Source organism: Schistocerca cancellata, chromosome 2 (genome assembly GCF_023864275.1).
Source record: "Schistocerca cancellata isolate TAMUIC-IGC-003103 chromosome 2, iqSchCanc2.1, whole genome shotgun sequence".
In the NCBI taxonomy this organism is placed as follows: domain Eukaryota; kingdom Metazoa; phylum Arthropoda; class Insecta; order Orthoptera; family Acrididae; genus Schistocerca; species Schistocerca cancellata.
Genome location: NC_064627.1, coordinates 111,478,185 through 111,497,365, shown reverse-complemented (window position 1 = coordinate 111,497,365; position 19,181 = coordinate 111,478,185). Strand labels below are relative to the sequence as shown.

The 19,181-nt window shown below is 44.2% G+C and overlaps 1 protein-coding gene across 1 annotated transcript in view; it reads right to left on the bottom strand.

Annotated features, from left to right (window-relative positions):
• Positions 1-19,181, bottom strand: part of LOC126151398 (uncharacterized) — a 447,489-nt gene that overhangs the window by 68,851 nt on the left and 359,457 nt on the right. The window lies entirely within an intron of this gene.

Below are 19,181 nucleotides of genomic sequence, written 5' to 3'. Positions count from 1 at the left end.
CTCTTTTCCAGTCGCCCAAGGGCAACGAGACCATTTGGGATTCGTGCCAAGCATTTGCTAGAGTCCCTAGGTGTGGAGCGTGTCGCACCCCAACTCCAGGGTTTTACCCGTCTGCCATCCTGGTTGCTCCAGAGGCCCAGCGTCCTTTTAGACTTGTCAGAGTACCGGAGGAACTGCACTCCTGCGTTTGTTTTTACCTCCTTATTTTATGATATTTTAAACCAGCATCCCGACCATGTACCAGTATTTACGGATGGCTCTAAACTGGGGGACTCTGTTGGTTGTGCTGTTGTTTTCCCTGATCGAGTCGTCAAATTATGGCTTCCTGCAGCGTTTACCATCTTTGATGCCGAATTGTTTGCGATCTTGCGGGCATTGGAGCAGATGAGATGTGTTCCCAGTCTTAAGTTTCTCATCTGTTCTGACTCTCTGAGTGCCCTTCAGACCATGCAACACTTGTACCCAGCGGATACGGTCGTCCAGAACATCCATGATGCCCTACTCCACCTGCAACGGCAGGGGAAGGAGGTTTCTTTCTGCTGGGTGCCGGGGCACGTGGGTATTAGGGGAAACGAACTGGCAGATGTGGCTGCCAAAGATGCATGTTCCCTCCCTCACGTTGTTGAATGTGCCGTCCCCCTCCATGCTGTTACCTCCCTTTTGCGTTTTCGTGTTATGCGTCAATGGGAAGAGGAGTGGCTGGCAGTCGGTGAAAATAAGCTGCGTCTGGTCAAGGCCACCACGCGGCCATGGCGTACGTCCTACCAGTCATGCAGGCGGGATGAGGTTCTCCTCACTCGCCTCCGCATCGGGCACAGTCCCTTAACGCACGGTTTTTTACTCCGGCGGGAGGACCCCCCAATCTGCAGTGCTTGTGGCGTCCAGGTTACGGTCCGCCACATTTTACTTCACTGTCATTTATTCTCTGACCAGAGGGCGGTGGTTTCCTTGCCACCGGATTTGCCCTCTATTTTGCAAGACGACGCAACGACTGTGGTTAAGGTCTTACGGTTTTGTGTCCTGTCCAATTTGTTGCCTCGGATTTTAGGGAGAGGATTTTAATGTGCTGCTGGGTGACTGGCTCACCCTGGCTTTAGGTAAGAGGTCCGCCAATCACGATTACCTACTTGTTTCACTTCGATTTCTGTTCTCTTTTCCTTGTGTTTCCTTTCCTCTTTTAGTGCGTTTCTTTTCCTCTTGTTTTGCCTCTGTATGTGAGGATTTGGAACTGCGTCAGGTCTGTGGCTTTTAGCCGTTCTCCTTGTTCGGTGTCCGTCTTCGTTCCTTCACTGCATGTGTTCCTGTTTCTATGCGTTTGGGCGCTGATGACCACGCTGTTTAGCGCCCGAAAACCTCAAACCACACACACACACACACAGGTCGAATTACCAGATTGACGTAAAAATATGCAGTCAGAGTGCGTGGGATAACCACGAGAGTATTCCTGCTGCCATACGAAATCGCACTCCGGACCATAACTCCACGTGTACGTCCAGTGTGTCTAGCATTAATACTGGTTGGTTGCTGGCGCTCACGCCGCCTCCTTTTAAGCAACACAGTACCTTCACTGGCACCGAGGCAAAACCAGCTTTCACCAGAAAGCTCAACAGACCTCCACAGTGCCCTCTCTTGAGCTCTTGCTTCACACCTCTAAAGGCGCAAATGGCGGTGGTTTGGGGTCAGTGGAATGCACGCTACAGAGAGTTTGGTTCGGAGATGTCCTCGAAGTAACCGATTTTTAGCCGTGGCGTCACCGTGATGCCAGCTGCTGCTCATAATGCTGTTGAAGATAAAGTACGATGCGCCAGAGTCATAGGCCGAGAACGGTGGTCTTCCCTCTCGGAGTGCCACGTGTCCGTTCAGAGCTCAGTCTTCTTGCGACCATACATTCTTGGGCCCATAGCCGCCAGCAATCGTGTACAGCCGCTGCGTGCCTTCTAAGTCTTTCTGTAATATCGCAGAAGGAACGTTCAGCTTCTCCTACCGCTATCACACGACCTCGTTCAAACTCAGCGAGGTGTCAATAAAGGCATTTTTGTCGCCTTAAGGAGCTCCGGAAAGGCTCAAAATCATGAAAAGTTCAATTTTTACTTTTTTGCGTTTTCTGAATCTGCAGACTATTACCTTTTAATAGATATATAATTTATTCAATTCCGAAGACTACAACTATTTTTAAATTTTTTTTGAAATGTGTTCTACATGGGCGTGACCCACTGTGGCGCTGTTAAACTGCTGTCAAATGGTGTTATTATTAACGTCCGTGTTCATCAGGTACATTTTAGTGATGTGAGATAAAGTATGTGTTATGGCTAACCTGTGATGGTTCAATATACATCGCTGGTGTGACTGTCGATTGTTTCATGTTTATTTACTCTGTCGTTATCTCGAAAATATTCGTAATTAATTCTGTTTCTTGAGTCTCTGTTTTGTTGAAGTATAATAATGAGTAAAAGTAAAGTTGCTGTTGCGACTTTCAATGATGGCAACATTGTAAGGTGAAAGGTATTTAGAAATATGGGAATGAAGATAGGTTCTAAAATGATACGAGCGAAGTTTGCTTTAGACAAGGAACGCCTTCGGGCTTTACAGCCCTGTCTAGAAATACAAGCAAGAGTAAACAGGAGGAGTAACAAGAGGAAGCTGGAGGAGGAGTTTGCAGAGGATGAAGATAATCCATCCTATGGACCTGGAATGCACTAAACAGTTAATCCAATCTTTGTCGCTCGATTCCCAAAACTTTTATTTTCTCATACTAATTACATGTTTTCTAAGGATCTTCCAAACATATTTGTTTCAAACTTTCAGTAAATGTTACACAGTACCTTCTGCATAATTTAATACAGCCTTTTTCCAAAAACTGTATATTTTTGAATATATAAATAAAAAGTTGCAAAAAAATGTTGTGACTTTTCATTACAATTGAAAAAAATCATCTTTAATAACTGAACTAAAATTTTGTAAAATCCCTGTGTTAAGTTGTAGCCCATATTCCAATAAATAATCTGTAAAAAGTTCAACTTCCTACCTCAAATACTTTGTGAGGAAAGATGTAATTTATAGGCGTTATTTTAACATTGCAAGTATAGGGCGTTCCGGAGCCCCTTAAACGCCCTCTTAAAATGGCTCAAATGTCTCCAAGCACTATGGGACATAACATCTGAGGTCATCAGTCCCCTAGACTTAAAACTACCTAAACCTAACTAACCTAAGGACACCTGCGCGAGGCAGGATTTGAACCTGAGACTGTAGCAGCAGCGCGGTTCTGGACTGAAGCGCATAGAACCGCTCGGTCACAACGGTCGGCAAGAGCCCTCTTAACTAACGCAACTCACCGCGTCCAGTCTCGTAGGTAACGAACGCTCGCGAGCGAAATCTGGATAGACATCATGTTTCAGACGCAGAAACACGTCTACCAACTGTCGATTGTGTCACACAACTCTTTCTTGGTGCCGAAGTTTTTTTTCTATCAGCGAATTATGATCAAGTAACCAATATGGTTACTGCACTATTACCAAACACGATAGTACAACGGGGATGCTGTCCCAACTCCAGCGGTTCAAGCTGCAAGACAGACCCATGTTGCATCGCACGAGATATGCTGAGTTGCAAGTCGTATGACGCAGCATATTATTTCTTTCACATAAATTTCGTTAAATCATCATCAGGATAAAATCAAAGAAATTCTAAATTGCACGGGGTTTATCGACAGTATTCTTCCCACACACCATTCACGAATTGAATAGGGAAGTGTGGCAGGCTGGTGAGAGGTGGTGGTTTGGAAGGAATGGGGAGGAGGGGGGTGGGCGGGGGACAGGAGGGAACCATAGTGGCAGCAGAAGTAACCTTCACTACACGTCATATGGAGAGGCTAACGTAGCATAGATGTAGATGCAACAATACCCACCACAAAATGAAGACACGAATGTACACTATTTGTGTCAATGTAAATGAGTCTTCCACTCATGCTTTACGCTGGGTCACAAAAGTCATGGGAATTTGATAATCAGACATACAGATGGCTATAGTATCGCGTACACAAGATATAAAAGGGCAGTGTATTGGCAGAGCTGTCATTTTCACTCAGGTGATTTATGTGAAAAAGTTTCCGCCGTCATTACGGCCGCACGATGCGAATTAGTACACTATTAATGCGGAGTGGTACTTCAAGCTGCACATATGGGGCATTGTATTTCATAAATCGTTAGAGAATTCACTATTCTGAGACCCGCAGTCTGAAGAGTGTTCCGAAAGCTATCACCGTGGATAACGCAGTAGCCGCCGGCCTCCACTTAACGACCGAGAGCAACGGCGTTTGCGTGCAGTTGTCAGTTCTAACAGACAATCGACACTGTGTGAAATAAATGGAGAAATAAATATGGGAATTACGACGAACATATCCGTTATGGCAGTGCGGCAAAACTAGGCGTTAATGCCGGCCGGGGTGGGCGTGCGGTTCTAGGCGCTACAGTCTGGAACCGCGAGACCGCTACGCTCGCAGGTTCGAATCCTGCCTCGGGCATGAATGTGTGTGATGTCCTTAGGTTAGTTAGGTTTAAGTAGTTCTAAGTTCTAGGCAGCTGATGACCTCAGAAGTTAAGTCCCATAGTGCTCAGAGCCATTTGAACCATTTGAACTAGGCGTTAATGGGCTATGTAAGCAGAAAACCTACTCGAGTGCCTTTGCTAATAGCACGACATCGCCTGCAGCGTCTCTCCTCGGCTTGTGACCACATCGGTTAGACCCTAGATGACTACAAAAATATGGCCTGATCAGATGAGTCCCAATTGCAGTTGATAAGAGCTGATGGTAGGGTTCGAGTGTGGCGTGGCGCGGATCCCACGAAGCCATGGACCCCAGTTGTCAACAAGGCGCTGTGCGAGCTGGTGGTGGCTCCATAATGGTGTGAACTGTTTATACATGGAATGGACTGGGTCCTCTAATCCACCTGTTCCGATCTTCGACTAGAAATGGATGTTTGGCTGCTTGCAGACCATCCGCGGCCATTCAAGGAATTCATGTTCCCAAACACCGATGGAAATTTTATGCTTGACAGTGTGCCATATCACAGGGCCACAACTGTTCGCGATTGGTCTGAAGAACGTTCTGGGCAATTTGAGAGAATGATTTTGAGAGGTGGCATGATCCCCCTCTCATATTTCTATCTTATGGTTTTCCTCTCTAATTGCATGCAGTGAAAAGTCGCTATTCCTTCACAAGCGGACTTCCCACGCAGCGTCTCTCGTCACCCGGGTGGTCCGGTGACAGGCGGGCTCTGCTGATCTGGAAAGCGTTAAGCCGACGGGTGTGAGGAAGTCGAGTGAATGCTTTGCAGACGCCGACATTTTCAAGAGACACGCTCGCGGGGGCCTGAAGTAGCGGTTGGGCTAGAGGTTCCGTTACTTCGCAGAAACTTAGCGAAAACACTTTCTGGCGGGCTACCAGCGAGGCGTGGGAATGACTTGTGTACCCAGGCAGTTGTGGCGGGAAAATTCCCGCGCTTTCTGCAAAATAGTAACTGTGATTGGCTTGCTCAGGGCATAGCTCCGTGACGTAGCAAAACCAGCGAAGAAATTGGCGCCAAGAATCTCCATTGGTGGAATGGTAGTGTTCCGGCAATAGAGTGGAATATTCCGCCGGTTTTCCAGTTGCTGATTGGAACGGTTAACCACGGCCACTGTCGTGGGGGCGGGAATGTTGTGTGTTCGGTTTGTACGGGTGCTCTTGTGGGGTATCGGCTCTCGCCTTTCGGTCGAGGACGTCGAAGCAACCAGCCCCTCCGGTACGCCAGATCGTGTTCTGGCAGTTAAGAAGACAGTTTGGTAATGTATGTCCGCAGCACCAGCAGATAGGGATTTTCCTAGGTGACAATCAGAGCTCAGCAGAGCGCGCCTGTTCGTCTTTTTCTAACTTTGTTCTGTCTTGAGTAGCAGCAATTAATGTTGGGTTAGCTGTGTGTCTCTCTTAAGATTTGAGTGGCAAGGAATTGGCTCCACATACCACTTCGTCTTAAACCTCACAATCTAGTTTAGGGACAACTTCACCTTCATAGCGTTTGTTTGAGTATCCAATTTGAGCCAATTTTATGTATTATAAATGTTTCATGTGTTTTTGTTTATTATTTTGTGTTTAGTCTTAATAAATCATATTGTTATTTTGGACAGAACATTCATTCTGTTAATCGGTAAAGCAACCCCATCATTCCTCACTATGTTAATGAAACCTTCGTTTATATAACTTATTTATCAAATTAAATTATTGCAGGTGCCAAACTCTCTTCTACTCCACTGGCAGGGTTGATTAGAGTCAGTTCGCGTATTTTTTTTAATCCTTGTGCAACAGCAAAAGTTGGAGTTAGAATAGGGGGGGGCTTAGAGCATCATTTACATATGTAGATTCTAGAAGAATTGAGTGTTAAATATACTGCTAGCCCCGGAACCTCGCAATTTGATCACTCAGATCGCCTGACATGGTTCAAATGGCTCTGAGCACTATGGGACTTAACATCTGAGGTCATCAGTCCCATAGAACTTAGAACTACTTAAACCTAACTAACCCGAAGGACATCACACACATCCATGTCCGAGGCAGGATTCAAACCTGCGACCGTGGCGGTCACGCGGCTCCAGACCGAAGCGCCCAGAACCGCTTGGCCACACCGGCCGGCGCCTGACATGAATCGAACATTTATTGAACATACTCAAATGGTCAGTTCGTGCACAAAATATTGCGCCGGCTACCCTTTCGCAATTACGGCCTACTTTGGAAGCAGAATGGCTCAACATTTCTGCAGGGGACTTCGAACAACTTGCTGTGTCGATACCACGTCGAGTTGCTGCACTACTCCGGGCAAAAAGAGTTCCGACCCGATGTTAAGAGGTATTCCACAACGTTTTTCACCCCATTGTGGCCTGCATGAATACTTTCAAAGCTAACGACACTGTCATTACATTAGCTAGTTAGTTGACTGCAGTCGCTCTTTTACGTGACAGTCTGGGATGAATGGAATACACAATTTTACATGCTTCTAGACTTGAGATGCTATTCATACTTACGCCAGAGACACATTATCTAGATTAATTCGGTATGTGCCAGAGGTACTGCTGTGGCGTATCAGTAGAGACGAAGGTGTCTAGTGAGGAAAGAATAAAGAAGACGCAGCCCCTCGTCCCTGCTGTTTGTCGACTAATACGCGAGAAGAGGCCTATCTCCGAAGTGATCGAAGTTCCTACTTTGCAGTGTTGATCGAAAGATATAGAGAACGAGTTAGCAACAGGCGTGGAGATGAAAACAGAGCGTGCTGCGAAGAACTGGGCGATAACTCAGGCCGAGACAGCGAGCTGTTACGAGAAAAAGAAGGGAAGCAACAGGTGGCTACCGCAGGAGCCGGTAGCCGTCCCACACGTACAGCAGTATAAGAGGAGACGGCAGGCGGCTCCGCTAGAGGGAGCAGGCAGCGGACCGGGGCTCTCGCCTGTCATCCTCCTGAGCTGAGCTGGGGACTCGGGCCCGCCTCGCGAAAAAGTGAGCAGCGGAGGACGAGGGAAACAACGCTCATTGGACGCTTCTGCCGCCGCCCCCCAGCCCCTCTCCATAGCTACGTACACTACTAGCCATTAAAATTGCTACACCACGAAGATAACGTGCTACAGACGCGAAATTGAACCGACAGGAAGAAGATACTGTGATATGCAAATGATTAGCTTTTCAGAACATTCACACAGGGTTGGCGCCGGTGGCGACACCTACAACGTGCTGACATGAGGAAAGTTTCCAACCCATTTCTCATTCACAAACAGCAGTTGACCGGCGTTGCCTGGTGAAACGTTGTTGTGATGCCTCGTTTAAGCACAAGAAATGCGTACCGTCACGTTTCCGCTTTGATAAAGGTCGGACAGTAGCCTATCGCGATTGCGGTTTATCGTATCGCGACATTGCTGCTCGCGTTGGTCGAGATCCAATGACTGTTAGCAGAACATGGAATCGGTGGGTTCAGGAGGGTAATACCGAACGCCGTGCTGGATCCCAACGGCCTCGTGTCACTAGCAGTCGAGATGACAGGCATCTTATCCGCATGGCTGTAAAGGATCGTGCAGCCACGTCTCGATCCCTGAGTCAACAGATGGGGACGTTTGCAAGGCAACAACCATCTGCAGGAACAGTCTGACCATGTTTGCAACAGTATGGAGAATCAGCTCGGAGACCATGTCTGCGGTTACTCTTGACGCTGCATCACAGACAGGAGCGCCTGCGATGGTGTACTCAACGACGAACCTGGGTGCACGAATGGCAAAACGTCATTTTTTCGGATGAATCCAGGTTCTGTTTACAGATGGTCGCATCCGTGTTTGGCGACATCGCGGTGAACGCACCTTGGAAGCGTGTATTCGTCATCGCCATACTGGCGTATCACCTCTTGTTCGCACTGACGCCTCTTTGAACAGTCGGCGTTACATTTCACATACGTTACGACCCGTGGCTCTACCCTTCATTCGATCCCTGCGAAACCCTACATTTCAGCAGGATAATGCGCGACCGCATGTTGCAGGTCCTGTACGGGCCTTTCTGGTTACAGAAAATGTTCGACTGCTGCCCTGGCCAGCACATTCTCCAGATCTCTCACCAATTGAAAACGTCTGGTCAATGTTGGCCGAGCAACTGGCTCGTCACAATATACCAGTCACTACTCTTGATGAACTATGATGTCGCGTTGAAGCTGCATGGGCAGCTGTACCTGTACACGCCATACTAGCTCTGTTTGACTCAGTGACCATGCGTATCAAAACCGTTATTACGGCCAGAGGTGGTTGTCCTGGGTACTGATTTCTCAGGATCTATGCACCCAAATTGCGTGAAAACGTAATCACATGTCAGTTGTAGTATAATATATTCGTCCAATGAATACCCGTTTGTCACCTGCATTTCTTCTTGGTGTTGCAATTTTAATGGTCAGTAGTGTATATAACTCTTCCCAGAATATTAGGCAATACTTGTGCGACCGTTTTCTAGTGTGTTCCACCAGACCGAATTAGGAAGTATTAGGTTGACGCACAAGTTCGTTACGCTTTTGGTTTGCATGTTGACATCACAGTTGCTATGAATTTATCGATTGTCATTTAAATGTAGTTCACTGTTGCTATTGGAGTATACGTATGGTAATTTTTTTCATTTGTAGGTACCGAATGGAGCTGTGTGTTTGAGTTCAATAGAGGGGTGACGATCAGTCTGGTTTTAGGAAGGGTAAAGGCACCAGAGATTTCGTTTTGACGTTGGCGCTGACAGTGGCAGCGCGAGTAAATGAAAATCGAGATACGGTCATACTATTTGGTGACCAGGAAAAAGCTTCGACAATGTGAAACGGTGCAAGATGTACTATATTCTGAGAAAAATAGGCGTAAGCTATAGGGATAGGCGGGTGACATGCGATATGTACAAGAGTCAAGAAGGAACAATAAGAGTTGGCGATCGAGAAATTGTGCTCATATTGAAATGGTGTAAGACAGGGGCGTAGTCTTTCGCTCTTACTGTTCAATCTGTACATCATACAAGCAATGACGAAAATGAAAGGAAGTTGCACGAATTGAATTAGAACTGAAGGTGAGAGGATTTCAATGATAAGATACGCCGGTGACATTGCTACTGTTCCGACGTAACGACAAGTGACGGCACGAAGATGAAGAACGCAAGAGCACAGAAGCCTGTGAGACGAGGTCAGTCAATAGTTCGCTGACTGGCCACGACAGGAGCGGCCTCCAGCCGAAGAGAATATAAGCGCCGCTCCTGCCAGCCTCGGCCAGATCAAATGGTTCAAATGGCTCTGAGCACTATTGGACTCAACATCTGTGGTCATCAGTCCCCTAGAACTTAGAACCACTTAAACCTAACTAACCTAAGGACATCACACACATCCATGCCCGAGGCAGGATTCGAACCTGCGACCGTAGCGGTCACGCGGTTCCAGACTGAAGCGCCTAGAACCACTCGGCCACAGCGGCCGGCGCCTCGGCCGGACAGTAGAAGAGGGACACTTGTAGACCCAGACTAGAAGAGCTGTTACTTGTGATCCATATCCATTACTTGCAAGGACTTCTATATAGCGAAAGACATTGATTATTTGTAGACCCGGACTAGAAGTGCTGTTACTTGTGATCCGTATCCATTACTTGCAAGGACTGGCACATAGCGAAAGATATTGATTATTTGATGTCGCCAATAGCTTGCGACACGACATTGTAAACCAAAGGCAAGTATTGTAAATCTACTTTATTTTAATAAAAACCATTAATATGATTTGCTCGAATTGTAGTATAACTATCCGAGAAAGCAGCATCCCTTAGGTACCCTATAAGAGACGAGTGGGCGGGATCCCACAGCTAGCCTCAGTGAAAGTGAAGAAGAATTACAGGATCTGCTAAATGGAAAGAACAGTCTAATGAGTACAAAGTATGGGTTCAGAGTAAATCGAAGAAAGACGAAAGTGAAGTAGCAGATATGAGAACAGCGAGGAACTTACCGTCAGGGTAGATGTTCATGAAACAAATGAAGTTACGGAATTCTTCTACCAAGGCAGCAAAATAACCCACGACGGACGAAGCAAGTAGGAGATAAAAAAGCAGACTAGCACAGGCAAACAGGGCATTTTTGGCCAAGAGAAGTCTATTAGTATTAAACATAGGGCTTCATTTGAGGTAGAAATATCTGAGAATGTACGTTTAGACCACAGCATTGTGTGGTAGTGAGATATGAACTGTGGAAAAATCGGAAGAGAACAGAACAAAAGCATTTGAGATGTGGTGCTACAGAAGAATGTTGAAAATTAGGCGTACTGATAAGATAATGAATGAGGAGGTTCTCTGGAGAATCGGCGAGGAAAGGAATATATGACAAACAATAATAATAATAAGAGAAAAAGATAGAACAAGTGTGAAGACATAAAGAAATAATATACATTGTACTAGAGGAAACCGTAGAGGGTAAAAACTGTAGGGGAAGACATAGATTGGAATACATACAGCAAATAACTGAAGACGTAGGTTGCTTCTCTGAAATGGAAAGGTTGCTCAGGAGAGGAATTCGTTGCTGGTCGCATCAAGCCAGACGGAAGATTAATGACTCAAAAAAAAAAAAAAAAAAAAAAAAGTCGTGCATGGGGATAATGGCAATGGACAGAACACGGCGAGAAAATGGTTTTCTCGTTTATGGGAGATTCGTTTTGGCATCAGTGACGCTCCACTTTCAGAAAGACCTTCGTGGTTTGATAAAGATAGTTTTTCTTCTCTTTCGCTCTCTATCGAACAACCTTCAAGGAACTTCCTTTCTTCGCCTCAAAACCAGATGATTCGCGGAATCGAAAAGTAACCTCAGCATTGGCAGTCTATTGTTAACAGTAAAGAAGAATATTTTATTGATGGCTAAAATTATGTGTATCTGTTGTGTTTATTAAACTTACGGAAAACGCTATGATCTTGTACGTCAACCCAATATTTCGAGTGTTGAATATAAATACAGGGTTATTTACAAGTGCCACACGGTTTCAAAAGAAGTCTGCGCAAAAACTACAAGACATACAGAAAAGTGGCGCACAGCAGCGGACTCTGTATCTATCCAAGTTTCGATTCGAATTATGCGCCATGGTGTGGTTGCAGTTTTATCAGGCCATGTAGACAAATCATCTATTTTATACGACGGTTATTCGGAAAGTAAGGAACGATCGGTCCCGAAATGGAAACCACAGTGAAAATCCGATGAAGTTCTGCACAGGCGTGTTGGGCTGTGTCTCTAGTATGCCGTTGATCAAGTTACGTCGTTCTTTTTAGTTCTGAGCACACAGGGAACACATGAAGATACCTAGAACAATAGTGTCTCCCGCCAAGTACGAGGGCCTGGTGAGAAATTTCGCCTGAAGCTATGCAGCCAACATTACACAACTGTCATACGTTTTCTGCTTCAAGACAATTCTCAGCCGCATTCTGCAGGAGCAATGAAGATCCTCCTGCATTGTTTCCAATTGGAAAAGTTTGATTACTCACAATACAGCCCGTAATTGTCTCGCTCTGAGTTTCATCTCTGCTCACATGAACCACTGGCTATGAAGACAACATTTTGGCACAGACAACGAGCTGCAGGCCTGTTCAGAGAATTGGCCGGAAGCACTGGTGACTGCCTTCTATAGCGAGGGTATTGGAAAGTTGGTAGAACGCTACGACAAACGTTTAAGTTGGATCGGCGACTATGGAGATAAGTAGCTGGAGGTTGTAGCTGACTGTTGCAAATAAAACAGTTTTGATTTTCACTGGGGTTTCCATTTCGCGACCTACCGTTCCTTACTTTCCGAATAGCAATCGTATTATCGTATGGAATTAGTTCGCGCCTAAAGATAGGCAATCCAAAGCACAGAAGTGCAATGCTGGCTGCTGTCGTAACAGGAGCACCGACTTCAACGAACTGCGCGCACACACTTTGACGTCTGCTGCGCACCCGGTGGTGGCCACATTGGGCAGTTGCAGTTTGAGTTAAAAGCTTAGAGTGCTGTTCTGTCACTGAGATGTGTCTATTTGCTGTATGTCTCGTACTTTTCATGCAGTCAGCTTCTGAAACCACGGCGATACTTAGGAATAACACCTCGCGCGCAACTGCAACCAGTCGCTTGCGAATTATTTATTTTTTTCCACACATTAGCCTTACAGCAGTCAGCTTGAACGGATAGAGCAGCTCTCCAAGTTTCGATTCGTAACATGCTCCGTGATGCAGCTGCAGATGTGTCAGAACATGTAGACAAACCACCGTTTGAAGCGCGATGTGGGAGACTGCCTTGCGCCAATATGGGCGGTATTGCCGTTATAATCCAAAAGTAATGACAGAGATTACAACTGACGAACTAATTTACCATAGGCTCCAGACGACCTGCCTATTCTATATAAGTCATCCCAACATCAAAAAACTAAATAAATAAAAATGTCAGTTCTTAAAGAAATTGTGGTAATGGTAGGCCTCGAGGTATAATTTAAAGAAACGTGCATGTGTAACATCAATCTGGTGCCCGAACTTTCGACAAATACTCGTAAAACGAAAAAGTCGCGATATTTTTTAACTTTTAACATATGTTCTGGCGAAACAATTGAGGAGACTGGCCACATAAAGACCGGTTACATAATTCATTCCCATATAACAGAAACAACCTCTGAACTTACATAAAATATCTACAACAAATAACAACCCAAAATACAGAAAAGAGAGACACTAAAACACAGTCATCAATTCGAGTGCTTTTATGCGTTCTGAAAGATTCATTTTAAACACAAAGAGCGAAAAAGAAACCGAAAGAAAGAACTCACGAGTTTGTAAATTTTCTGCTTCTCAGTCATGATTTTCTTTTATTTATATTTTGCAGGACGCCCTTTCCCATTTCAAGGTGCGTTTTTCTCTGTGTGCTATGCTACTTTTTCATAATGTTTTAGATGTATGAGGTTCTGCATGGTATTGTTGTCTTTAAGTTTTCTTGTGCTCCATCTGTGCACAGTCCACACATACTAACCACCAGACACAATTTTCCGTGCACAGTACACATCGAGAATAATAAACGTATACAAACAGCCAGTTATAAAGATGTTTTCTAATGGATCAAGCCAAAGAACACACATATTCAGCTAAATTTCGGGCCCAAGCTATAGTAAAGATGTAATAAACAGACTAAGAGCAAATAAGGGTACTGAAAATTATACCAGCACTTATTCGTATATGCAAAAACCCAAGAAAAATTTTATTGGGCGTATTGAAAGAATGGAAGCAACTAGATTCACTTGAGATGTGAAATTCTACGAAAGAAACACAAAAATTAATCGTTGGAGTAAAATAACACCTGAAGGAATCAAGGATACGAATGTGATATAATAGAAAGAGACGTTTTTAGGTAGACGACTGAAGAGTTTGCCCGACCAGAATAACTTGGTCTGACGGTAAGAAAAAAAGAGTCCTTTCTGAGAGAAAGAAAGTAATACGCCCGCAAGAAATGCTACAACAAAAACCTGAAAATGCTCTTTGTCGTACATAGGACCCAATATGGCCGAAACGTGAACAGTAAAGATAATACTTCACCTTATACGATGAGACATGACGAACTGCCTTGCTCTTAATTTTCCATGACTATGAGTTAATCACAAATGATAATTGATTGACCGCCTGACAGTGGTCTGTAGTGAAGATGAAATGCAGTTTCAAGTTAACAACAAAGTGACGTTACCAGTAGCAGCTGCGGCCCGCAAGCAGATCAGGCTGCAGATATTGGAATTCCAGCAAGCTGACCAGGCGTGTCCACTGTGCCCGCAACGGTCTCCTGTTTACATGGAACGCCGCTCACCTGCCCGCCGTGAACGGAGAGCACCAAATGAAGAAGATTATCTGCCGCTGTCGCGTCCATCCCATTGTCCTTGATTACATTCCACGTCAGATCATCGAGCAACTGCTTTCACTTCCACATTTACATGGAAATCCTCTCAATTACAAGCAGCGCGGTAGTCTGCAGTGAATTCGTCGCTGATTATAGGGTAGCTTCGTATTACACGATACCGATATTCGTGGTGGGAGAACTTCTGTTCCCTAGTTCGATTTAACACGTACGGATGGTAATTCAGTTCAATGGACATTTGAAAGCTCTTTGAGTATTCGTTACTGTGTTTGAAAGCATCAAAAGACCGACTTTTCTTACTCGAAAATGGTGACGGAGCTATTAGACTTTCTCTTTCGTCTGACAACACAATATTATTAAATTTAACTACTTTTTCCGGTTGTTTCTTTATTTATTGTCTAGTGAATGAGGTGATTTTACATGACTGAAACTGAGAAAGAGGTCCCCACGTTATTTTATTATTTATTGTTACTTTCGTAAATCTCTTATCAACAGCTGCAGGTAATTATCTTCGCTCGCGTTTGTCCTTTTCCTTCTTCTTCTTCTTCTTCTTCTTCTTCATTGTTTTCATATATCTCCAACCAATGATTCCAAATGTTAAAGGAAGATCATGTGAAAGTCAAACTGAGAGTATGACAGCAAATTACGTCTACTCCCCTACACATAGCTCTCTTAAAATATTTTGAAAGTACTGGTAAGCTAGAAATTGAATGGCAATTGCCTGCGTTATGTCTTGTGCCCGTTTTATATAGTGGTTTCACTACCGAGTATTTCAAAAAATTGTTCAAATGGCTCTGAGCACTATGAGACTTAACATCTATGGTCATCAGTCCCCTAGAACTTAGAACTACTTAAACCTAACTAACCTAAGGACATCACACAACACCCAGTCATCACGAGACAGAGAAAATCCCTGACCCCGCCGGGAATCGAACCCGGGAACCGAGTATTTCAGTCTGTCAAGAAATTAACTACACCTCAATGAGAAGTTGCAAAAGTCACATAATCGTACTTCAAATTTCACCATACCCATGGGAATCCTAATTCTTGCTGCGTAGCACAATACCTTGATCGGCAGTTTCCAACGAGAAACTTCTCACAGACAGTGCCCTGTCACTTGAGCCACCGAAGAGCTAACATGAAAATACAAACCAGTACCGTATGTTTCCGTTTGTTTCACCGTATAGTCGCTCCGAATGTATTTTTCGTACCTCCAGAGAATCTTAAATAATTCCTAATACAAAGCGTTCACCCCTTGATTCATTTAGATCTTCGTTTAATAATGTACACTACCCTTGCGGACACTAATCGTACACTTCACAAACCGAGAAGCGTTGATTCTGTTTAATGATTTTGCTCTTTTCACTAACATGAGCTTGTTCACGAACTCTGAAACGCTAAGCATCGATTTCGGCAACTGGCAGCGTCCGTAAAGTACGGCAATTCAACGACGAGGGCTGCACGGTATCATTTTCCACCCGCAATACCCGAATCCGGCAGGGCTTGCAATGGCTACGCTTATTACTTCCGAAAGTTGCACTGAGCGCCTGACCAGTATGAATGACGATGGTCTTACTCAACACGGAGAAAAATTTGTCACCGTCTGTCTAGAGTTTCCGCGAAATCTTTCTTTTCGAATTATCTTCGCAAAATTATTACGAGTACATTCATCTGACTGAGGCGCTGGTATTCGTGGTGCTCTTTCTGTAATTTTTATTGCCGTACGGAAATGGGTTTCGCACAAAATTTCAACAGGATTCTGGGTACTGCAAATTCCAGGACAGACATCGGCGGTTGTTCTTCATACGCCCGACGAAATAGTAACGGACCGGGACAATAGCGGCGTTTATGACCTTCGCCGTAACAAATGAGAGCAGTAAACGTTTCCACTGAACAACTTCGTACTTTTGTTAAAGTAAACAGCCATAAGCGTCTGGAACATTAAGCAACAGAACATAAACTGTGGAAGTTCTACAAACTTAATATTTCCGTGAAATGGTTTTCAGCTCACAACACCGTCGCCAGATGACATCTATCCCCGTCGAAGACGATATCAAGGAGCTTGAAAATTATTTACGAAATGTGCTTCAAAAAGCTTACAGAGTAAAAGTCATTCAATTGTGGTATAGCAAATCACAAATCGTCTAACCAATATGAGTTCTGCTGTGATAACTAACTGCTGTAGCTCGAGAATAGACTAAGAGCCGAAACCTGTTGCGCCATTAACTTTAGTTCCGTGCAGTGCTGCCGCTATTTAAATAAATCGACTAGAAAACAATAAAATTAAGAATGAATAAGCGGAAACGAAGAGGTTGAGAGGAAAGGCTAGCGGGCCAAAATAAGTTTTAGGTTTGGATTGTGGTACAAAAGAATTACAATCTGTAACCGAGTAGTTACTTACATTTTGTAGCTAATTTCACACCTTAACACAGCAGAATATAAAGTAATTTAAGAGTAATCGGAAGCTGTAGATTTAAGAACAAAGAAGTACTAAGCTTATTCGGACAGGTTAATTTTAATTATGAACTGTAAGCTGAGTGTCCGTTGATTTCAAGAACTGTCAATAGTTCCAGCTTTCGCTCTGTATTTTATGATAGACTGACTGGTAACTTGAACATTTTGTCAGTATTGCTCAGCGTATGTAGTCAGGATGACTGCATCCTCCAGTTGCCTATACGTAAAACAACAGCATCGTCCTCGAACAAACACTGTGCAACGGACATTATGTGCCAGAACATGTTGCGCAAAATATACAACTCTTTTATTTCACGAAAATTTCAGTACATTGAAACGAAGTTTTCGGTAATTGGTAGTAAGCGAAGGTAAACAAGACTTCGTTGTACATTTAATCCTCTTAACACTTGTGTCAAATTAGACACTGACGGAAGTGAGGTTTTCTGAAATGAAACGATGTACTTTTCATGACACTCCAAAAGTTGTAGAAAACACAAGTGCAGCGATATAACGCTTATTAATATCGGCAGTGAAACTTTTCGCATAAATCTATTAATATTTCTAAAATGGTTCAAATGGTTCAAATGGCTCTGAGCACAATGGGACTTCACATCTGTGGTCATCAGTCCCCTAGAACTAAGAACCTAGCTAACCTAAGGACATCACACACATCCATGCCCGAGGCAGGATTCGAACCTGCGACCGTAGCGGTCACGCGGTTCCAGACTGAAGCGCCTAGAACCGCACGGCCTTCTAAAATGGATGTACACTTATTCCTCACTGTCAGGCAACACTCGCTCTGGGGTTAAGAACGACATACATAACACCATTCACGAAATATGAAGTTATAAACAATTACACGCGTGAAAAACTGCCGCTTCATGCACGACTTTAAATTTATTACTTCTGTGCTACTAACTCTATTCTAAATCAATTTCGCATAAATTAAGTTTGACAGCTTTCAGCTGCGAAGCGCAAACTGATGTAGGCGTAAACTGTACCCGTAGACGCGCCAAACACCTGCTCCCAGTTTAGGGAAACTATGTTTCTAAGTTTGGATAGTGTACTTACACATTTGTACATTATGCATATTTCTTTGCACGACTCTTCCATAATTTCAAAGGTGTTTTCGCGAATGCATGTAAATAAATTTTTCCGGTATTACGCTACAAGCACAGTTCATTTTTTTTTTTTCGTTTCTAGCGGAAAATTGGCAAAATGTATAGCCGGACAATGCCCGATTTTTGAGCTAGTATCCAATAAATGTGCTAATACTAAATAAACGTCGTGTGACTTGGGCCTCCCGTCGGGTAGAACATTCACCGGGTGCAAGTCTTTCGATTTGACGCCACTTCGGCGACTCGCGCGTCGATGTGGATGAAATGATGATGATTAGAAGAACACAACATCCAGTCCCTGAGCGGAGAAAATCTCCGACCTAGCCTCCAGCCGGGAATCGAACCCAGGATTGACATTCTGTCGCGCTGACCCCTCAGCTGCCGGGAAGGGAGGGGGGAGGGGAGACTCTGCTTATACTGAAGGTCCAGGAGTGCGGAATCAACTATTTGCGATGTAAACAGAACCAGCTAGAGCTGAACTCCGCAACTGTATCGAGTTATTAGATTGTTTGCTTGTTTGCATAAAAGATTTCATTTGTACGTAAGTAAATAAAAATTCTTGAATTAGTTTTCTCAAGAACCTTCTGATAGGCTACAAACCAGCATACAAAAATCACAACTGACGTGTATCTATCTCGTATAAATTAGGGCGAGTAGCATAGATTTCCATGCTGCATGTAACGACGGAGTGTGGCATGAGAACTCCTCTTGGTGGTGTTCACGCCGTAATTTCCGGTTTCTTGTTTTTTGCCTTTCAACGTCAGTAATTTCTCGTATTTATTCGAAAATTTTAACGTCAAAATTGACAAGTGTTAAACCACTGTACTCATCATTTAAAGAGTTTTACGCTTTTTGCTGGAGAGAACTATATAGTTTCATTTAAAAAATACTTGCTTCGGTATCTCGATTGATAGATGAGTTATGAGTATTGTCACTACAGCAAAGTTATGTGCCCCTCCGCCTGGTTGCATTTATCGAAACGTAATACTGATGAAAACTAGAACAAAAGTTCCAGTAACTATATGTCCGAAAACCAGTACCTGTTGTGAAATGGGCAGTTTTATTTGTGACGAGTAATCTACAGTATTCGATCGTGCAAACAGTTTTACCGCTGCACTTCGCTGCGCATGTTTGAAGGCGGCCCGAAGTCAACGACTGCTTTACGCCGGCGGTGCACCACCCCATTTTGTACGGGTCGTGACACTATT